Genomic DNA, 20,241 nt, shown 5'->3' with positions numbered 1-20,241 from the left:
GAGCCACTAAACCTCCTTAGTTAAGGTTAGGAGCTTTTTTTATTTCTATAGATTAAGACTATTGCTTTTCTATTTTAATTAATGTATTGATTCAGTTTCAAGGATTGCTTTCGTTCTTCATTTTATGAATCTGGGTAGAATGATAGTATAACCTTTTTTCTACATGTGTTCTGGTGATTCTCGACAGAGTTATCTCCCTTAAATAACAGCTTGAAAGCAAATTCCTCCTAAATTACTAATTACCTGAACTAATCAGGATACGTGACATATAATCATCTTAGTTTTGGGTAATTAGGGTTTTTGTGGCCATAAACTAGAATTGTTCTTAATCCTCTAATATACATTAGGTGACCAAGACATCGGTAATTGATTTGGGTTAGAGGAGACTAAATCACTAAGACATTTGGCTTTAGTCAACTACAGTTTGCTATGAAACGAATCTTGCAGGATTAAAATAGTTAGTAAGAAAACTTAATCCGGAAGAATATACAACTCTGAAGCCTTAACTGCTTTCCATCATATATTTCACACCACTTTTATTGTTTGCTTTCAAATTCTCTGAATTTACTGTTTAATGTATTTTACAACTCCCAAAACACAACTTTCTACTTGCTTGGCTAAGTGAGTCATTCAACCATCGTTGATCAGTCCATCAATCCTTGTGGGATTGACCCTCACTCACCTGAGGTATTACTTGGTACGACTCGGTGCACTTGCCGGTTAGTTTGTGGGTATTCAAAATTCTGCATCAAATTTTTGGCACCATTGCCAGGGATTAACTGTGATTGACAACTACCAGTTGTCTGATTGCTTAGATTAGGTGTTTTTAGTTTTTGATTTTTTTTATTTTTATTTTTTGCCTTCTTAATTTCTAAAATTTGAGGGTTTTTTAGTTAAAAAATTTTCCTTAATTTCAAAAAATTAAGTTTGGTGTTTTCAATTTTTAGTCTTATTTGTCTTTGTTCTTTAATTTTTGAATTCTTGGCTTTACTTTGTTTAAGATTTTTTTCTCATTAATTTTTGAAATTAAGTTTGGTATCCCTTTTTAGTGATTTTATTTTATTTTTCCTAATTAATTTTCTTTTCTTTATTTTCAAAATTAGTGGCTTAATTTTCTTTATTAATTTTCAAATTTCTATTATTATGTTTTTAGTTTATTCTATTTTATTTCTTTTACACAGGATACCTCACTGGGAATTCTCTGCACTCTGACGTAGAGATTCCCATATTTTCTTTATTTTCTATTTGTTTATGAGCAGAAACAAGGACAAAGAACCCCTTCTTGATTTTGATCCTGAACTTGAGAGGACCTTGAGGCAGCGTTTGCAACAAGCTAGAGTTTATAAAGACAGAGAGAATCTCAGAGATACTTTTGAGAAGGAAGTTGAAGAGGCTACTATGGATCCCAACAACATAGTTAATGCTAATGTTGAGAATCGAATGGTAATGAGCAGCCCAGAAGGATGCTTGGCTCATACACTGCTCCCACTCTTAATTTCTATGAGAACAGTATTGTTGTGCCTCCTATAGGTGCAAACAATTTTGAGTTGAAGCCTCAATTGATCACTTTGGTGCAGCAGGACTGTCAGTTTCATGGACTCTCGCAGGAAGACCCAAACTTGTTCATCTCTAATATTTTGATGACTAATGGAGTGAATCCAGATGTCTATAAGCTTATGCTCTTCCCATTTGCTATGAGAGACAAGACAAAGCAGTGGCTTCACACTCAGCCTAAGAAAAGCTTGGACACTTGAGAAAAGGTGGTCAACAGTTTTTTGACCAAGTTCTTTCCTCCTCAGAAACTAACTAAGTTAAGGACAGATGTTCAGACTTTCAGGTAGAGAGATGGCGAGTCCCTCTATGAAGCCTGGGAGAGATATGATGACAAGTCATCTTAGCCTAGTTTCACTAGCCTTTTTCTTTTATTTTCAATTGAATTATGCACTTTCTTGAGCCATAAGCAAGCCAATTGGGTAGATTTTCATGCTTCCTTTGATTTAATCGACCATAGATGAATTAATGCAATTTCATGAGGTTTTATGCTATAATTGTCACATATTATGAAAGAATGAATATCTCATGATTTTGAGCATAGCTTTGATGTGTTTGGTTTATTAATGATAGGTGAAGAAAGTTTGGAGAAAGGTTGAAGCAAGAAGGAATGGCTAGGAGGAAGAGAGGACAAAAAGTTTGAGCAAAAGTTTGCCTCAAACTTTAGCTCAAACTTTTGGAATAAGTAAAAATGAACCAGGAAGCAAAAAGCTGGACCAAAAGTTTGCCTCAAACTTTTGTGCAAACTTTTGGGCAAAAAGCTTGAGCAAAAGTTTGCCTCAAACTTTAGCTCAAACTTTTGGGACAAAAGCATGAGCCAACGTTTGCCTCAAACTTTTTGGCAAACGTTGGCATCACAAATCAACACCCTGGAGAGCAAAAGTTTGCGCCAACGTTTGCCTCAAACTTTTTGGCAAACGTTGGCGCCATGAACAACACACCCTGGAGAGCAAAAGTTTGCGCCAACGTTTGCCTCAAACTTTTTGGCAAACGTTGGCGCCATGAGTGTGCAAGGGGAGGCCAACGTTTGAATAAAAGTTTGACCCTAAACTTTAGCTCAAACGTTGGTATCAGCAAAATAGGGTGGCTGATGTGAAAAGTTGGAGTAAAAGTTTGCCTCAAACTTTTACTCAAACTTTTACTCAAGCTTTCATGATTCCAAACCCGGTTCAATTCAGTTCTTCTCCAAACTCCAAGAGCAATCAACCAAGGCCTCTATCAACCCAATTCCATCAAGAGCAAAGGCCCAATTGAAGGCTTGAAGACCATTTGAAGAAAGTGTATAAATATCATAGGATTTAAGTTTTTAGGGGAGCTTTCCTTTTCGGTTTTGATTAGTGCACTTAGTAGAGAGCTCATTTTACATTTCTTGGCATTGTTGTTTTAATTCAAGAGAATTTGGGAGGAGAATTGATCTCTCTTCCTCCTTGTTCTTGCCCAGCACTCTTTACTTTCCTTGTCTTGGATCTTGGGTTGGAGAATTGAAGGAAATCTGTTTCAATCTCATCCTGAGATCTCTCTGCTTCATTTTACTGCATAATTGAATTTCCATTTTGGTTAATTGCTTCTGTCTTCTACTTTCTCTGCAATTTACATTTCCTTTGCAATTGTTCTTGTTGGATCTAGGAAGGCATTGAGATCTAGACTTAGTTTTCTAGTCTCTTGAGTCCTGAGATCTAAATTCTCATCTTACTTTCTCTGTTTAACGCTTTTCATGCTCATTTACAATTCTGTTTTTAGATCCGGTTCAATTCAAGTTATCTTCTATTCCTCTGCTTGTTGAATTTTACTTTCCCTTGTTTAATTTCTGCAAATCCAATTCCCAATTCCCTTTACAATTCAAGCCATTTACATTTCTTGCACTTTAAGATTCTGCAATTTACATTTCTTGCGTTCTAAGTTTCTGCCATTTAATTTCTTGTTCTTTAAGATTCAGCACTTTAAATTTCAGTTCTCTTTAAATTCAATGCAATTTACCCATTCCCTTTACTTTCCATGCAATCTAAATTCTGCAAATCACAAATCACTCAACCAAATCTTGATTCGCTTGACTAAATCAACCACTAAACTAAAATTGCTCAATCTTTCAATCCCTATGGGATCGACCTCACTCCCGTGAGTTATTATTACTTGATGCGACCCGGTGCACTTGCCGGTGAGTTTTGTGTCAGATCGTTTTCTGCTACATCAAGTTTTTGGCGCCTTTGCCGGGGATTGATTAGATTGACAATGATTAAGTAAAGTGGAGATCTAGATCAAGCACTTTTACTTTTCTGTTCTTTAATTTTCAATTAACCCACTAACTGTTTGAATTTTTGCCTGAGATAACTGAAACTTCACTTTAGCAACAAAGTGAAGTTTTCCTGGAAATTTCTGGCTCTATGCAATGCTCTTGTTTACCCAAGAGAAGCAACTTCTGCCACTAATCTCCCAAGTCCATCAACTGTTTGATACTTTGTGCCAGCTAACCTTCTGAATCACATTCTGAGCTTGAAAATATTCAATCATCACTTGAATTGTTTGTGACTGTGCAGATCATGGAGGGGAACTCAACAAATTCTAGCAATCATGAGAGCAATATCCTCACCTTGGATGATAATGTAACCCATAGTCCGAAGCAACTATCCATAGCCATGAATGATGTTGCCCAATGGTTTGAAGCTTTTCCACAAGGAAGCATTATCGGATGGGAAGAACTGATGAGTGAACTCCTAGTCAAGTTGAACCCATCACAGAGAGTTGTTAAGCCAGAGGCAGAAGTGCATCCATTCACACAAGAGAAAGAAATTGAAGGTGCTCGTGCAGTCATAAGCCAAAACAAGCAGATGCATCAGCAGAATCTACAACAACTAGACATGATGGCCAGAAAAATCACTGAGTTGAGACATGCTGTAGTACATACATACAACCTGACTCAAAGCTCATATGGGTGTAATCAAGCTGAACACAGTTTTGGGGTCATTAACCATGAGCAACAAAGTTATGAGCAACTACAATCTCCAAGCAATCACTCTAGCGTGCTCCAACACAGGCCTCAGAATGATGTGTACAATCCACCTTGGAGAACTCATTCTAATGGGAGGGGGGTTGAGAACCAAAACCAAAGACCAAGGGACTTCAACTGCAATAATCCCAGCTTCAAAAATCAACATAAAACACACCCCCACAACAACAATCACACACACTTCCAACCCCGTCCTACCTCACCATTCGCCCAGAATGACCTTCATCGACCACCACAATTGACACAGCCACAACCACTTCCAACCTTTCAAAGAATCTATATTCTAGAAATGCTGATGGAGAGGTTCATGAAAATTCAAGAAATGATGGCAATAGAGCAGGAAGAAATAAAGAAACATCAAGAGATGATAAGCAAGAATCAAGAGGCCTCACTCAGAAGACTTGAAAGGCAGATGGAACAGCTGGTTCAAAATCTTGCTGAATTGGGTGAGAAGAAGGGGACTCTGAACCCAAAGAACCATGAAAAGGATACTGGGTTGAAAGAGAAGGGAGTCATGGAGGAAAGTAAGAAGGCTATGGAAAGAGAAATAGAGGGAAGGAAGCCCATAGCAAGAGGAGGAAACCTAAGGCAACAGAAGCCTCAACTTCCATGAGCAAAGAATGAAGGATGTCAAGCTAGTGACAATAAAAGAGCGCTTGTTGGGAGGCAACCCAACCGGAGGTAACCATCTTTTCATATCTATTTTAATAAAAAGGCTAATTAGTTTTATCTATATTGCTAGAAGCTAAGTTTGGTGTTACACACTAAAATAATATAAAGGAGAATGAAGGATTCTAAGTTTGGTGTTTCACCAAAATCCCATTATAAAACACATTCTCACTTTCTGCATAATGTTGGCTTCAAGCATATTGGATGAACTAGTTAGCTATTTTGCTGTTTCCTAGTTTTCAGTTCCATGGCTTTTGAAAAAAAAAAAGAGAAAAAAATTATCACACATGGTTAATTTGATGCATGAAAACCATTGGCAAGGTACTAAGTTTGGTGTTCCCACACCAAAGTAAGTTCAAAGGCCTACAAATAAATCATGCAGACTAACCATTGTCTCTAAGTGCTTGGGGAACAAGCAACTTTCAATATCACTGTAGGGTACCATACAAACTTTTGGAAAGATTTAGCATCATCTATCAAAAGGAAGAGAGAGGAATGTAAAGATCGGCAATGATGATGAGGAAGAGGAAAGCAAGCGATCTCCAAAAGGTTGTATTGTTCAGTGATTATTTTGTATCAGATGCTACTAAATTGAAAGTTACATAATACCCCTGCCTGCCTGCATAGCATAGTTTTTCTGTAATTCAATAAGCAAGATGCTTGATCATTTACAACACTAGACTCTCCAAAACTTGTTTGCACTCAATATTTCAAAAAAATGCATCACATGAAAGTTCTTTGAAAAGAAGGATTGAGGAATCAAACAATTTTGAGGCAAGCAAAAGATTAGGAGAAGTGGTGGTTCTAGTTGTATGATTATGTATTGAGGTTGCATGCTTGTGAAAACTTGCATGGGAGCTCATAGGCAGGACATGAAGTTCAAAGAAGTATTGTGGAGATTCTCAAAAATCTATTGATCCAAGAAGCAGCAAACAAAACAAAAGAAAATAAAGAAAATACAAAAGCAAAAAGAACATGGCCCAAGGCTCTGAGCATCAATTACTAGGCAGAAAAAGAAAGAAGAAACAAAACTCAAAGAGTTGTTAGCCTAGTAAATGCTTGTGGTTGAGTTGTGTCAAAGAAAGAGGCTTGAGCAAGTAAATCCTTAGGGGTGCTTCAACACCTAATACCTTAAAACCAACTGGTTTAGGAGTATTGATTGAAAGCTTATCTAAAGAGCCGCTTTGAGACATGACACTTAGAGTCAAGGCCAAAGCAAAGAAACTATAAGCTTCTTCAAGGTGATTACATATAAAGAGATCTCTATGATATCATTTGGATGAAAATCCTAAGACCTAAGACTCCCAATATGTGAGGACTAGTGAGCACTGAAGCCCTTGCATGAGCATATGATTTAGAGTTCATCCCACTGTTACTTAATCACTTCACTCACAGGACTTTACAAGTTGTTCTTCAATCCGTCTTAATTGAAAGAACCTCTGAGCATAATTCATTTCTTGCTTGGGGGCAAGCAAGCTTTAAGTTTGGTGTTGTGATGACAAGTCATCTTAGCCTAGTTTCACTAGCCTTTTTCTTTTATTTTCAATTGAATTATGCACTTTCTTGAGCCATAAGCAAGCCAATTGGGTAGATTTTCATGCTTCCTTTGATTTAATCAACCATAGATAAATTAATGCAATTTCATGAGGTTTTATGCTATAATTGTCACATATTATGAAAGAATGAATATCTCATGATTTTGAGCATAGCTTTGATGTGTTTGGTTTATTAATGATAGGTGAAGAAAGCTTGGAGAAAGGTTGAAGCAAGAAGGAATGGCTAGGAGGAAGAGAGGACAAAAAGTTTGAGCAAAAGTTTGCCTCAAACTTTAGCTCAAACTTTTGGAATAAGTAAAAATGAACCAGGGAGCAAAAAGCTGGACCAAAAGTTTGCCTCAAACTTTTGTGCAAACTTTTGGGCAAAAAGCTTGAGCCAACGTTTGCCTCAAACTTTTTGGCAAACGTTGGCATCACAAATCAACACCCTGGAGAGCAAAAGTTTGCACCAACGTTTGCCTCAAACGTTTTGGCAAAGGTTGGCGCCATGAACAAGACACCTTGGAGAGCAAAAGTTTGCGCCAACGTTTGCCTCAAACTTTTTGGCAAACGTTGGCGCCATGAGTGTGCAAGGGAAGGCCAACGTTTGAGCAAAAGTTTGACCCCAAACTTTAGCTCAAACGTTGGTATCAGCAAAATAGGGTGGCTGATGTGAAAAGTTGGAGTAAAAGTTTGCCTCAAACTTTTACTCAAACTTTTACTCAAGCTTTCATGATTCCAAACCCAGTTCAATTCGGTTCTTCTCCAAACTCCAAGAGCAATCAACCAAGGCCTCTATCAACCCAATTCCATCAAGAGCAAAGGCCCAATTGAAGGCTTGAAGACCATTTGAAGAAAGTGTATAAATAGCATAGGATTTAAGTTTTTAGGGGAGCTTTCCTTTTCGGTTTTGATTAGTGCACTTAGTAGAGAGCTCATTTTACATTTCTTGGCATTGTTGTTTTAATTCAAGAGAATTTGGGAGGAGAATTGATCTCTCTTCCTCCTTGTTCTTGCCCAGAACTCTTTACTTTCCTTGTCTTGGATCTTGGGTTGGAGAATTGAAGGAAATCTGTTTCAATCTCATCCTGAGATCTCTCTGCTTCATTTTACTGCATAATTGAATTTCCATTTTAGTTAATTGCTTCTGTCTTCTACTTTCTCTGCAATTTACATTTCCTTTGCAATTGTTCTTGTTGGATCTAGGAAGGCATTGAGATCTAGACTTAGTTTTCTAGTCTCTTGAGTCCTGAGATCTAAATTCTCATCTTACTTTCTCTGTTTAACGCTTTTCATGCTCATTTACAATTCTGTTTTTAGATCCGGTTCAATTCTAGTTATCTTCTATTCCTCTGCTTGTTGAATTTTACTTTCCCTTGTTTAATTTCTACAAATCCAATTCCCAATTCCCTTTACAATTCAAGCCATTTACATTTCTTGCACTTTAAGATTCTGCAATTTACATTTCTTGCGTTCTAAGTTTCTGCCATTTAATTTCTTGTTCTTTAAGATTCAGCACTTTAAATTTCAGTTCTCTTTAAATTCAATGCAATTTACCCATTCCCTTTACTTTCCATGCAATCTAAATTCTGCAAATCACAAATCACTCAACCAAATCTTGATTCGCTTGACTAAATCAACCACTAAACTAAAATTGCTCAATCCTTCAATCCCTATGGGATCGACCTCACTCCCGTGAGTTATTATTACTTGATGCGACCCGGTGCACTTGCCGGTGAGTTTTGTGTCGGATCGTTTTCCGCTACATCAAGATACAAGTCAATGATCAGGAGGTTCCCTCCTGACATGTTCTCAGACTGGATTAGGCTGCAAATCTTCTATGATGGCTTCTCTGAAATAGCCAAAATATTTCTGGACAATTCTGCAGGTGACTCTCTACATATGAAAAATACTCCTGAAGAGGCTAATGAGCTGATTGAGATGGTTGCTAACAACCAATATCCGTACACCTCTGAGAGGAATCCTGTGAAGAAAGAAATCATGGAGCTAGATACTTTGGATGCCATTTTTTCCTAGAATAAGGCCATGTCTCAACAAATCAACATGATTATCCAGCACTTGAGTGGGATGCAAGTCTCAGTTGTTAATACTCAAGATACATCTTATGACATGAGTAGTTATTTTAACCAAGCGGAGATTTATGGCTATGCTCAATCCACTCCTGAACAGGTTAACTATGTGGGAAATTCCTCCAGAAATCCCAATAATGATCCTTATTCTAACACATTTAATTAGGGATTGAGGAATCATCCAAATTTTGGATGGAGAGAGAAACCCCAGAAGACTCAGCCGAATTTCAACAACTTTCAAGGTGGTTTTAATCAGAACAAGTTCAACAACCGTCAGTTTCGATCCTCTCAGCAGCAACAAGCGACTGCCCACCTCCCAAGGCACCCCTGACTTGGCCTTTATAGTTGCCGAACTCTCCAAGACCACTCATAGTTTCATACAGGATACCAGAGCTTCAATTAGGAACTTGGAAGCATAAGTGGGTCAATTGAGTAAGTGAATACCTAAGTGGCTTCCTAACACTCTTCCGGGTGACACAGAGGTAAATCCAAGAGAATAATACAAGGCCATCAAAGTTACTAATGAATTCGTGCCAAAGGAGAAAGCATGTGTTGTTGAAATTGAAGAGAAGGCTGAGAGCACCATAGTACATGCTTTATCCAAAGCATCCGAGCACACACCGAAGTCACCATGATCTCAGAAGCCCCAAAAGGAGACCAAGGACGGGCAATTCTCGCTGTTCTTGGAAAACTTCAAAAAGGTGCAAATTAATATTCCTTTTGCTGAGGTACTGGAGCATATACCTCTCTATGTTGACTTCATGAAGGGCTTACTCTCTGAAAAGAAGACCCTAAAGGGAGATGAAACAATGGTCCTGACTGAGGAATGTAGTACATTAATTTAGAGCAAGTTGCCAAGGAAGATGCTGGATCCAGGAAGCTTTCATATTCCATGCACTATTGGGAGCATCAACTTTGACAAAGCCTTATGTGATCTTGGTGCGGGCATCAATCTAATGCCCTTGTCTGTGATGAAGAAGCTTGGAGTTCAAGAAGCACAACCAACAAGGATAACACTTCAAATGGCAGAAAAGTCTCTAAAATAGGCACATGGAATAGTAGAGAATGTCTTAGTCAAAGTTGAAGAACTTTTTCTCCTTGTAGATTTAGTGATTCTTGACATGGGAGAAGATGCAAATGATTCTTTGATCCTTGAAAGACCATTTCTGGCCACTGGGAGAGCTTTAATTGATGTGAAAAAATGTGAGCTGGTTTTGAGGATGCGGGAGGATTACTTGGTATTCAAGGTTTTTAAACCTTTACACCACTCTGGTGAAGGATGCGCTTGCATGAAGGATGAGATCACTAACCCAAGTCTCTAAGGGTGCCTGACTGAAGTATAGCAAAGTCCAAAGCTCAAACCTCCTTTGGTCGGAACTAATAAAATTCTCCCTGACATCAAACCTATGTTTGGTGTTGGGTATGTATCATCTACCAAGGAGCAAGTTCCCAAGAAGAATTACCTAGAGGTTGGAGGAACAAGAAGAATTCTACTGACGACTTCTCACCCGGAATGAAGGTAGTAATCACTAAGAGTCCAATTCTGCCTCATACAGTGAACAGGATCCTGTCTCTTGAGCACATTGAATTAATCCATGATAGCACAGGAAAAAGATTCACATTGAGGGGTAAAGAGCTAAGCCCCTGATAAATCCATATTTTATGATGTATTTTTTGCTCAATTTAAGTGACTTATTCAATCCCTCATCCACTTATTCATGTAAATTGCATGATTTTACTTTTCCTTCTTTATTATGTGATATATGTGAAAAACCTGTTTTCTATGCTTTAAAAGTATTAATTTTAATTACCCTTTATTACCATTCGATGCTGTGATTTGTGTGTTAAGTATTTTCAGATCTCCTAAGGCAGGAATGGCTTAGAGGACAGAAAGGAAACATACAAAATGGAAGGAAAGCACAAAAATGGAGTCTTGAAGAAAAAGGCAGCAACGCGAACGCATGGACGACGCAGCCACGTGCCTAGCGCGGAAAGGCAGCGACACGAACGCGTGACTGACGCGGATGCGTGCCTTGAGCAGAACGCAAATGACGCGTACGCTTGACCGACGCGACTGCGTGGAAGAGCAGAGCTCCAGATGATGCGACCGCGTGACCTACAAAGACGCATGACAGACGCCACGTGCAGAATCTGCAGAAAATGCCCCCAGTGATTTCTGGACCCTTTTTCGGCCCAATTCTGAATCCAGAAACACAGAATATAAGCCAGAAAATGGAGGAATCAAAGGAGATATCATACATTCATAATTTTAGGATTAGATGTAGTTTTTAGAGAGAGAAGTTATCTCCTCTCTCTTAGGTTTTAGGATTAGGATTCCTCTTAAAGGATTTAGGATTTCAACTTCCTCTCAGGTTCAATATTCCTTTTATATTTTTATTTATTCTAACGCTTTTATTCGTATCTGACTTATGTTACCAATTTGGCTCATGAGCTCTTTATGTTTAGATTGATTTTCTTTTATTAATACAATTGAGGTATTTCAGATTTATCTTTAGCTTTTTTATATTCTTGGCTTTAATTGATTAATTGGAGACTCTTGAGTTATCAAACTCATCGTGATTGATAATTGTTATTTTTGCTAATTGAATTGAATTCCACTAACTCTAGTCCTTTCTTAGAAATTTACTAGGACTTGAGGATCAAACTAATTAGTCCACTTGACTTTCCTTTTCTTTAGTAAAGGTTAACTAAGTGCGATTAGAACTCAATTCTCATCACCATCGATAAGGATAGCTAGGATAGGACTTCCAAATTTTCGTACCTTGCCAAGAGTTTTATTAGATATTAATTTATTAATTCCTGCAATTTATTTTCCGTGTTCAAATCTTTTAAAACCCAAAATTCTACCTTTTCCATAGCTAATAATAAATCATACTTCCCTGCAATTCCTTGAGAAGACGACCCGAGATTTGAATACTTCGGTTTATAAATTTTATTGGGTTTGTTACTTGTGACAACTAAAATGTTTGTAAGAAAGGAATTCTTGTCGGTCTAGAAGCTATACTTACAACACGAATTTATTTGAAAAAATTCTAGATCGCGTGAGAGTTTCGTTCTTCAAAATGGCACCGTTGCCGAGGAATTGCAAACGTGTGCCTTATTATTGGTTATTGTAAACATTTCTCTTTTGCTTGTTTATTTGTTTCTGTTTTCATTTTTAATTCTTATTAGCTACCATGAATTCTCACCTCTCTCGCTTTGAGTTTGGTTCTAATATTGTTGAAAGGAATGAAAGCTATAGCAGGAACATGCATAAAGGTCAGAGCAATCAAGGATGGATGGAGCCATGAGGACTTGATCAACCCTTTAGGCAACAACACCCTCCACGGTATCACAGACGATGACCATTATACAATGCATGCCAAGGCAATAGATACGGTGGATCCCTTTGTAATTACCAAGTTCCACCCTGTGCTTATGAATCACCCTCTCAACATAGCTTTGAACCACCACACTCACAAGTTCCTTTTCACCATTCACCACCATATGACCCTTATCCACCACAATTCCAATCTAATTACTCCCAAGAACCACCACCGCAACATTTACCATCCCCATATCCTTATCAAGAAGAACCACCTCTGTATTATGAGCCCTCTCTCCCAACCAATAAACCCTCATATCCACCCCAATCTCCAATGGATGACAAACTTCGTGTTCTTCTTCAAGGGCAAGCGAAGATGCAAAGGGACGTGCTGGAACTCACTACTGCCTTAACCGAGGTGATAAATAAATTAGCTTCCCAACATCTGAGCACTCAGAGTACTCCCATGACTACATGTGGAGAATCAAAAGAAGAGCGTAGCATGAAGGAGGCACTAGAAACTTTGGTGGACAATGAGGAGTATGGCTTTGTATTGGAACAAGTGGAGGAAGCCATAATAGTTGTAGAGGAAGAAGTGGTTGAAGATTTAGGAGATGCTGAACCTCCATGGTAATCGAGAACTGTAAAGGATTCCGCCGAGAAGTTCGAATTTGATGCCAAGGAGGATATTGCACAACCTCCAAAGCATATACCTTGTGAAAAATTGGACGGAACAAACCAAGAAATTGATTCCTTAGGCAGTGATGATCATGAATCAACCTCTCCTAGTCATGAACTTGCATCTGTAACTGAACTCCATGAGCCTGAAGAACCTTATCCAAGTGAATACGAAGATGATGTCGAAGTAGATTTCTCTCAATCTCCAACTTATGACTTGAGTGCCGAGGAAGACATAGAAGGCTTTGATCAAGACGCAGTTGCAGTTGAAGAATTTTGCAAAGAAGTGGAGGAATTCACAGAAGAATACAAGGGAGTAAAGCTTACAGAACCACTGGAAACACCTATCCCAAGGCCATTACCACCTAATACAAGCTTCAAGTGGGTACAATCCTTAATCTTTGTCTTTACTTTTCCACTAGAATATGGTTTGCTTGAAACAGATGGCCAGCTTAGAGCTCTCTGCAGCTTTAAGAGTAAGAGGAAAATGGCTCGTACTCAGAGCTGGTGTGCAAGATTCAATAGGGTTCCACGCTTCAATTCGAAGTGCACGGATTGGTATCAAGTTCAATTGAATGGGTCTCAAAAGGCGTTTGGTCATCTTGGTGAGAATACAATTTCTAAACCGCCCGGATGGAAGAATATAGATCAAGACAAAGGCAGATTTAAAAGCAAAGTTTGGGATCCTGGAATCTATTCTGATTTTCGTCACCCCGGGAGCCTGAGAATCTGTTTGAAGCTGCTCAAAAGCTTTACATGCCTAGTTTGGGACCCCGGAGGCTGTTGGCATTCCAAACATTGGTGGAGATTTCTGGATGAATTTAAGCACAAGCCACCATAACAAGAAGCTCATCAAATGTCCAACTTAAGGACTTTAACTAAAAGTACTAGGTGGGAGACAACCCACCATGGTATGATCGTTCCTGTTTTAATTTTATTTCGTTTTGTTTGTTTTTATATTGTTTTATTCTCATTGAACCTGGATATTATTCGTAGCATTTACATTAGCATTGCATACTGCATAATTGCATAATTGCATAAAAAAAAGAGATCACCCCACGTGAGCGCGCAGGCCACGCGTGGGCGTGAGATGGAAATCGGCGTAAAGATCCAACGCCCAGAAAGCTGGGATGGAATCGTGCGGCTGGTGTGCATTTAGCACAAAACAGCCCACGTGTTCACGTCCCTGACGCGAACGCGTCACTTGCAAAACACTCATCCCACGCGAAAGTGTGAGCGACGCGTCCGCGTCGCGTGGATGTTATGGCCCCCTAAATGGAGACAGAGAGTTGCGCTGAAACGACGCTGGAAGTGTGCGTCTAGCACAATTTTCAGCGACACGGTCGCGTGCCTCACGCGTCCGCATCACCCATCTTTTACCCAACCCCCACGATTGCGTCAATCACGCGACCGCGTCGAACCTATTTCACCCTAGTCATGCGATCGCGTGCTCTACGCGTTCGCATGGATTCAAAAATACTAACCCCCTTCACGCGAAACCCTATCCGTTGCGCCCCCAAACCACCCCCCTTCTTCTTCTCTTCTCTGCAAACCCCTCCCTCCTCTGCCACCCAACCACCACCACTCCGACCACCGCACCGCCAAGCCACCACCGCACCCCACCACCGAAACCCACCCTCTCTCCTTATCTTCTTTCTCTTTTTCCTCCACCACTCTCTTCCACCCTTCTCACCCACCGCCGCCCTCTTCCACCACTGCCCCCCCACCGCGGCCATCCTCAGACCGCCGTCTCCCACCACCACAGCCCCCACGACCCTCGCCCCCTCCTTCATTCCTCTCCCACCTCCTCCAACCCAAACCCCAACCTTCACCCCGCCCTTGCTCCACCACCGCGCTGCCATGCTCTCTCCCAGCGCCGCTGCGTCTCCACCACCATCTCTCTACCCTCACCTCTGTTTATACACATACCAGGTTCCGCTGAACACCGATTTCTCTATCTTCCGTAGTTAGTTGCATATTTTCAGATTCTGTTCAATTTTGGATAATTAGAGATGCATGTTTGTAGTGGATTCTAGGTGGTTAGGTAGCTAGGATGTGGTTAGTAGATTTAGGCCTGATAATTGCGCCGTTCTTGTTACTTGTTTTCCCTATTCTACAATTTTGATCTGGCTATGATGTTAATACTGTTCATATGCTATTCCTTAATGTTTCATGCTGCTATTAGCCTGTTCTTTACTGTTCCTACTATTTATGACTCTTTGCAGCATTTCTTTTTATCTCATATGAACTGTTTTTCTTGCTGTTTATCACTCGGGAACATCCAATTTTAGCCGGAATGCTGCCCAATTTTTTGCAAATTGTTTTCATGTATTGAGTTTGGAAACTTATTATTTTGCCTTACTTGGCTACAACTGATGAGCGGATAATTTATACGCTTTTTGGCATTGTTTTTAGTATGTTTTTAGTAGGATCTAGTTACTTTTAGGGATGTTTTCATTAGTTTTTATGTTAAATTCACATTTCTGGACTTTACTATGAGTTTGTGTGTTTTTCTGTGATTTCAGGTATTTTCTGGCTGAAATTGAGGGACTTGAGCAAAAATCAGATTCAGAGGTTGAAGAAGGACTGCTGATGCTGTTGGATTTTGACCTCCCTGCACTCAAAATGGATTTTCTGGAGCTACAGAACTCAAAATGGTGCGCTTCCAATTGCGTTAGAAAGTAGACATCCAGGAATTTCCAGCAATGTATAATAGTCCATACGTTTCTAAAGTTTAGATGACGCAAATTGGCATTCAACGCCAGCTCTCTGCCCAATTCTGGCGTCCAGCGCCAGAAACAAGTTGCAAAGTGGAGTTCAACGCCCAAACTGGCACCAAAACTGGCGTTCAACTCCAGGAATGACCTCTACACGTGTAACACTCAAGCTCAGCCCAAGCACACACCAAGTGGGCCCCGGAAGTGGATTTATGCATCAATTACTTACTTCTGTAAACCCTAGTAGCTAGTTTATTATAAATAGGACTTTTTACTATTGTACTAGACATCTTTGAATCTTTGGAATCATCTTTGGATGCCTGGTTCTTAGATCAGAGGGGCTGGCCATTCGGCCATGCCTGGACCTTTCACTTATGTATTTTCAACGGTAGAGTTTCTGCACTCCATAGATTAAGGTGTGGAGCTCTGCTGTTCCTCAAAGATTAATGCAAAGTACTACTGTTTTCTATTCAATTCATCTTATTTCGCTTCTAAGATATTCATTCGCACTTCAACCTGAATGTGATGAACGTGACAATATCATCATTCCCTATGAACGCGTGCCTGACAACCACTTCCGTTCTACATTAGATTGAATGAGTATCTCTTAGATCTCTTAATCAGAATCTTCGTGGTGTAAGCTAGAATGATGGCGGCATTCAAGAGAATCCGGAAAGTCTAAACCTTGTCTGTGGTATTCCGAGTAGGATTCAATGATTGAATGACTGTGACGAGCTTCAAACTCACGAGTACTGGGCGTAGTGACAGACGCAAAAGGAGGGTGAATCCTATTCCAGCATGATCGGGAACCTCAGATGATTAGCCGTGCCGTGACAGGGCATCTTGGACCATTTTCACAAGAGGAGGGGATGTAGCCACTGACAACGGTGATGCCCTTGCATAAAGCCAGCCATGGAAAGGAGTAAGACTGATTGGATGAAGACAGCAGGAAAGCAGAGGTTCAGAGGAACGAAAGCATCTCTATGCGCTTATCTGAAATTCTCACCAATGATTTACATAAGTATTTCTATCCCTATTTTATTAATTATTTTCGAAAACCACATTACTATTTTATATCCGCCTGACTGAGATTTACAAGGTGACTATAGCTTGCTTCATACCAACAATCTCCGTGGGATTCGACCCTTACTCACGTAAGGTATTACTTGGACGACCCAGTGCACTTGCTGGTTAGTTGTGCGAAGTTGTGAACCATGGTATTGGCATCATGTTTTAGGCGCCATTGCCAGGGAAAGAAAGAGCAATGAATTTTACATAATCAAAGTGTAATCACAATTTCGTCCACCAAGTTTTTGGCGCCGTTGTCGGGGATTGTTCGAGTTTGGACAACTGACGGTTCATCTTGTTGCTCAGATTAGGTAATTTTCTTTTTGTTTTATTTTCAAAAATTTTTCAAAAATCTTTCAAAAATTTCTCATAAGTTTTCGAAAAAAAAATATATTTTAAAATAAAATGTTTTCAAAAAAATTATTTTTCTTCAGAATTTTTAAGAATGAATTCTAGTGTTTCATAAAAGCATGTTGAAGCCTGGTTGGCTGTAAAGCCACGACTGTAGGGCATGTTAGGCGTGTCATGTCTGAGTACATGCTAAAGCTTGGCTGGCTATTAAGCCATGCCTTACCCTTTGATTGGAGCTTTAGACTAAAGAGCATAAGATTCCTGGAATTCATATTAAAAATTTTGGAATCCTTATTTTTCTTTTTCAAAATGATTTTCGAAAAAATTAAAAGAAAATACAAAAAAATTCATAAAATCAAAAAAATCAAAAATATTTTTGTGTTTCTTGTTTGAGTCTTGAGTCATGTTATAAGTTTGGTGTCAATTGCATGTGCATCTTGCATTTTTCGAAAATAATCATGCATTCATAGTGTTCTTCATGATCTTCAAGTTGTTCTTGGTAAGTCTTCTTGTTTGATCTTTGCATTTGCATGTTTTGTGTCTTTTCTTGTTTTTCATATGCATTCTTGAATTCTTAGTGTCTAAGCATTAAAGAATTCTAAGTTTGGTGTCTTGCATGTTTTCTTTGCATTAAAAATTTTTCAAAAATATGTTCTTGATGTTCATCATAATCTTCATAGTGTTCTTGGTGTTCATCTTGACATTCATAGCATTCTTGCATGCATCACATGTTTTGATCCATAACTTTCATGCATTGCATCATTTTTCTTGTTTTTCTCTCTCTCATCATAAAAATTCAAAAATAAAAAAATATCTTTCCCTTTTTCTCTCTTAAAATTTCGAAAATTAGATTTGAATCATTTGACTTTTTCAAAAAATTTTAAAATCTAGTTGTTTTTATGAGTCAAATCAAATTTTCAATTTAAAAATCTTATCTTTTTCAAAATCTTTTTCAAAAATCAAATCTTTTTCATTTTTTTTAGTTATTTTCGAAATTATAAAAATATTTTTCAAAAATATTTTTTCTTAATTTTATCTCATAATTTTCGAAAATAACATCATCAATTAATGTTTTGATTCAAAAATTTCAATTTTGTTACTTGCTTGTTAAGAAAGATTCAAACTTTGAGTTCTAGAATCATATCTTGTGATTTCTTGTGAATCAAGTCATTAATTATGATTTTAAAAATCAAATCTTTTTCAAAACTAATTTCAATCATATCTTTTCAAAAATATCTTCTTATCTTATCTTTTTCAAAAAAATTTGATTCTCAAAATATCTTTTCTAACTTCCTAACTTTTTATCTTTTCAAAATTGATTTTCAAATTTATTTCAACTAACTAACTAACTTTTTGTTTGTTTCCTACCTTTTTCAAAACTACCTAACTAACTCTCTCTCTCTAATTTTCGAAAAAATCTTCCCTCTTTTTCAAAATTTCTTTTTAATTAGACTAATTATTTTATTTTTATTTTGAATTTTCGAAAAAAAAACTACTAACCTTTTTCAAAAACTATTTTCGAAAATCACTAACTCTTTTTCAAAAATTATTTTCGAAAATTCTCTCCTCCTCTCATCCCCTTCTATTTATTTATTCATCTACTAACACTTCTCTTCATCTCACATCTCTGCTCCTATCATCACCTTTGTGTTTGGATTCTTCATTCTTCTTCACCCCTATTCCTTTTCTTCTTCTACTAACAATAAGGAACCTCTTTACTGTGACATAGAGGATTCCTCTTCTTCTTTTTTTCTCTTCTCTTTCTTATGAACAGGGACAAAGAAAAAGGCATTCTTGTTGAAGCTGATCCAGAACCTGAAAGGACTCTGAAGAGGAAACTAAGAGAAGCTAAATTACAACAATCCAGAGACAACCTTATTGAAAATTTCGAACAAGTAAAGGAGATGGCAGCCGAACCCAACAACAATAATGCAAGGAGAATGCTTGGTGACTTTACTGCACCTAATTCCAATTTACATTTGGAGCAAACAATTTTGAGCTGAAACCTCAGCTAGTTTCTCTGATGCAGCAGAACTGCAAGTTTCATGGACTTCCATCTGAAGATCCTTTTCAGTTCTTAACTGAATTCTTGCAGATCTGTGATACTGTTAAGACTAATGGAGTAGATCTTGAAGTCTACAGGCTCATGCTTTTCCCTTTTGCTGTAAGAGACAGAGCTAGAGTGTGGTTGGACTCTCAACCCAAAGACAGCCTGAACTCTTGGGATAAGCTGGTCACGGCTTTCTTAGCCAAGTTCTTTCCTCCTCAAAAGCTGAGTAAGCTTAGAGTGGATGTTCAGACCTTCAGACAGAAGGAAGGTGAATCCCTCTATGAAGCTTGGGAAAGATACAAACAATTGACCAAAAAGTGTCCTTCTGACATGCTTTCAGAATGGACCATCCTGGACATATTCTATGATGGTTTATCTGAGCTATCAAAGATGTCATTGGATACTTCTGCAGGTGGATCCATTCACCTAAAGAAAATGCCTGCAGAAGCTCAAGAACTCATTGACATGGTTGCTAATAACCAGTTCATGTACACTTCTGAGAGGAATCCTGTGAGTAATGGGACGCCTATGAGGAAGGGAGTTCTTGAAGTTGATACTCTGAATGCCATATTGGCTCAGAACAAAATATTGACTCAGCAAGTCAATATGATTTCTCAGAGTCTGAATGGAATGCAAGCTGCATCCAACAGTACTCAAGAGGCTTCTTATGCAGAAGAAGCTTATGATCCTGAAAACCCTGCAATAGCAGAGGTGAATTACTTAGGTGAACCTTATGGAAACACCTATAACCCATCATAGAGAAATCATCCAAATCTCTCATGGAAGGATCAAAGGCCTCAACAAGGCTTTAATAATGGTGGAAGAAACAGGTTTAGCAATAGCAAGCCTTTTCCATCATCCACTCAGCAACAGACAGAGAATTCTGAGCAGAATTCATCTAGCTTAGCAAATTTAGTCTCTGATCTATCTAAGGCCACTGTGAGTTTCATGAATGAAACAAGGTCTTCCATTAGAAATTTGGAAGCACAAGTGGGCCAGCTGAGTAAAAGGATCACTGAAATCCCTCCTAGTACTCTCCCAAGCAATACAGAAGAAAATCCAAAAGGAGAGTGCAAGGCCATTGACATAAGCACCATGGCCGAACCTGTAAGGGAAGGAGAGGACGTGAATCCCAAGGAGGAAGACCTCCTGGGACGTCCAGTGATCAATAAGGAGCTTCCCTCTGAGGAACCTAAGGAATCT

The 20,241-nt window shown here is 38.6% G+C and overlaps 1 non-coding gene across 1 annotated transcript; it reads right to left on the bottom strand.

Moving 5' to 3' along the window:
• Positions 1-19,266: 19,266 nt before the first annotated feature.
• On the bottom strand, positions 19,267-19,374 carry LOC112767947 (small nucleolar RNA R71). Its single transcript, XR_003185387.1, has one exon. It is a non-coding gene; the product is annotated as a small nucleolar RNA R71 (small nucleolar RNA).
• Between the last annotated feature and the right edge of the window lie 867 nt (positions 19,375-20,241).

The sequence above is a fragment of the Arachis hypogaea genome, chromosome 17 (genome assembly GCF_003086295.3).
Source record: "Arachis hypogaea cultivar Tifrunner chromosome 17, arahy.Tifrunner.gnm2.J5K5, whole genome shotgun sequence".
Classification (NCBI taxonomy): Eukaryota; Viridiplantae; Streptophyta; class Magnoliopsida; order Fabales; family Fabaceae; genus Arachis; species Arachis hypogaea.
Note: the sequence above shows the minus strand (reverse complement) of the source record. Positions and strands in the feature narration are given on the sequence as shown.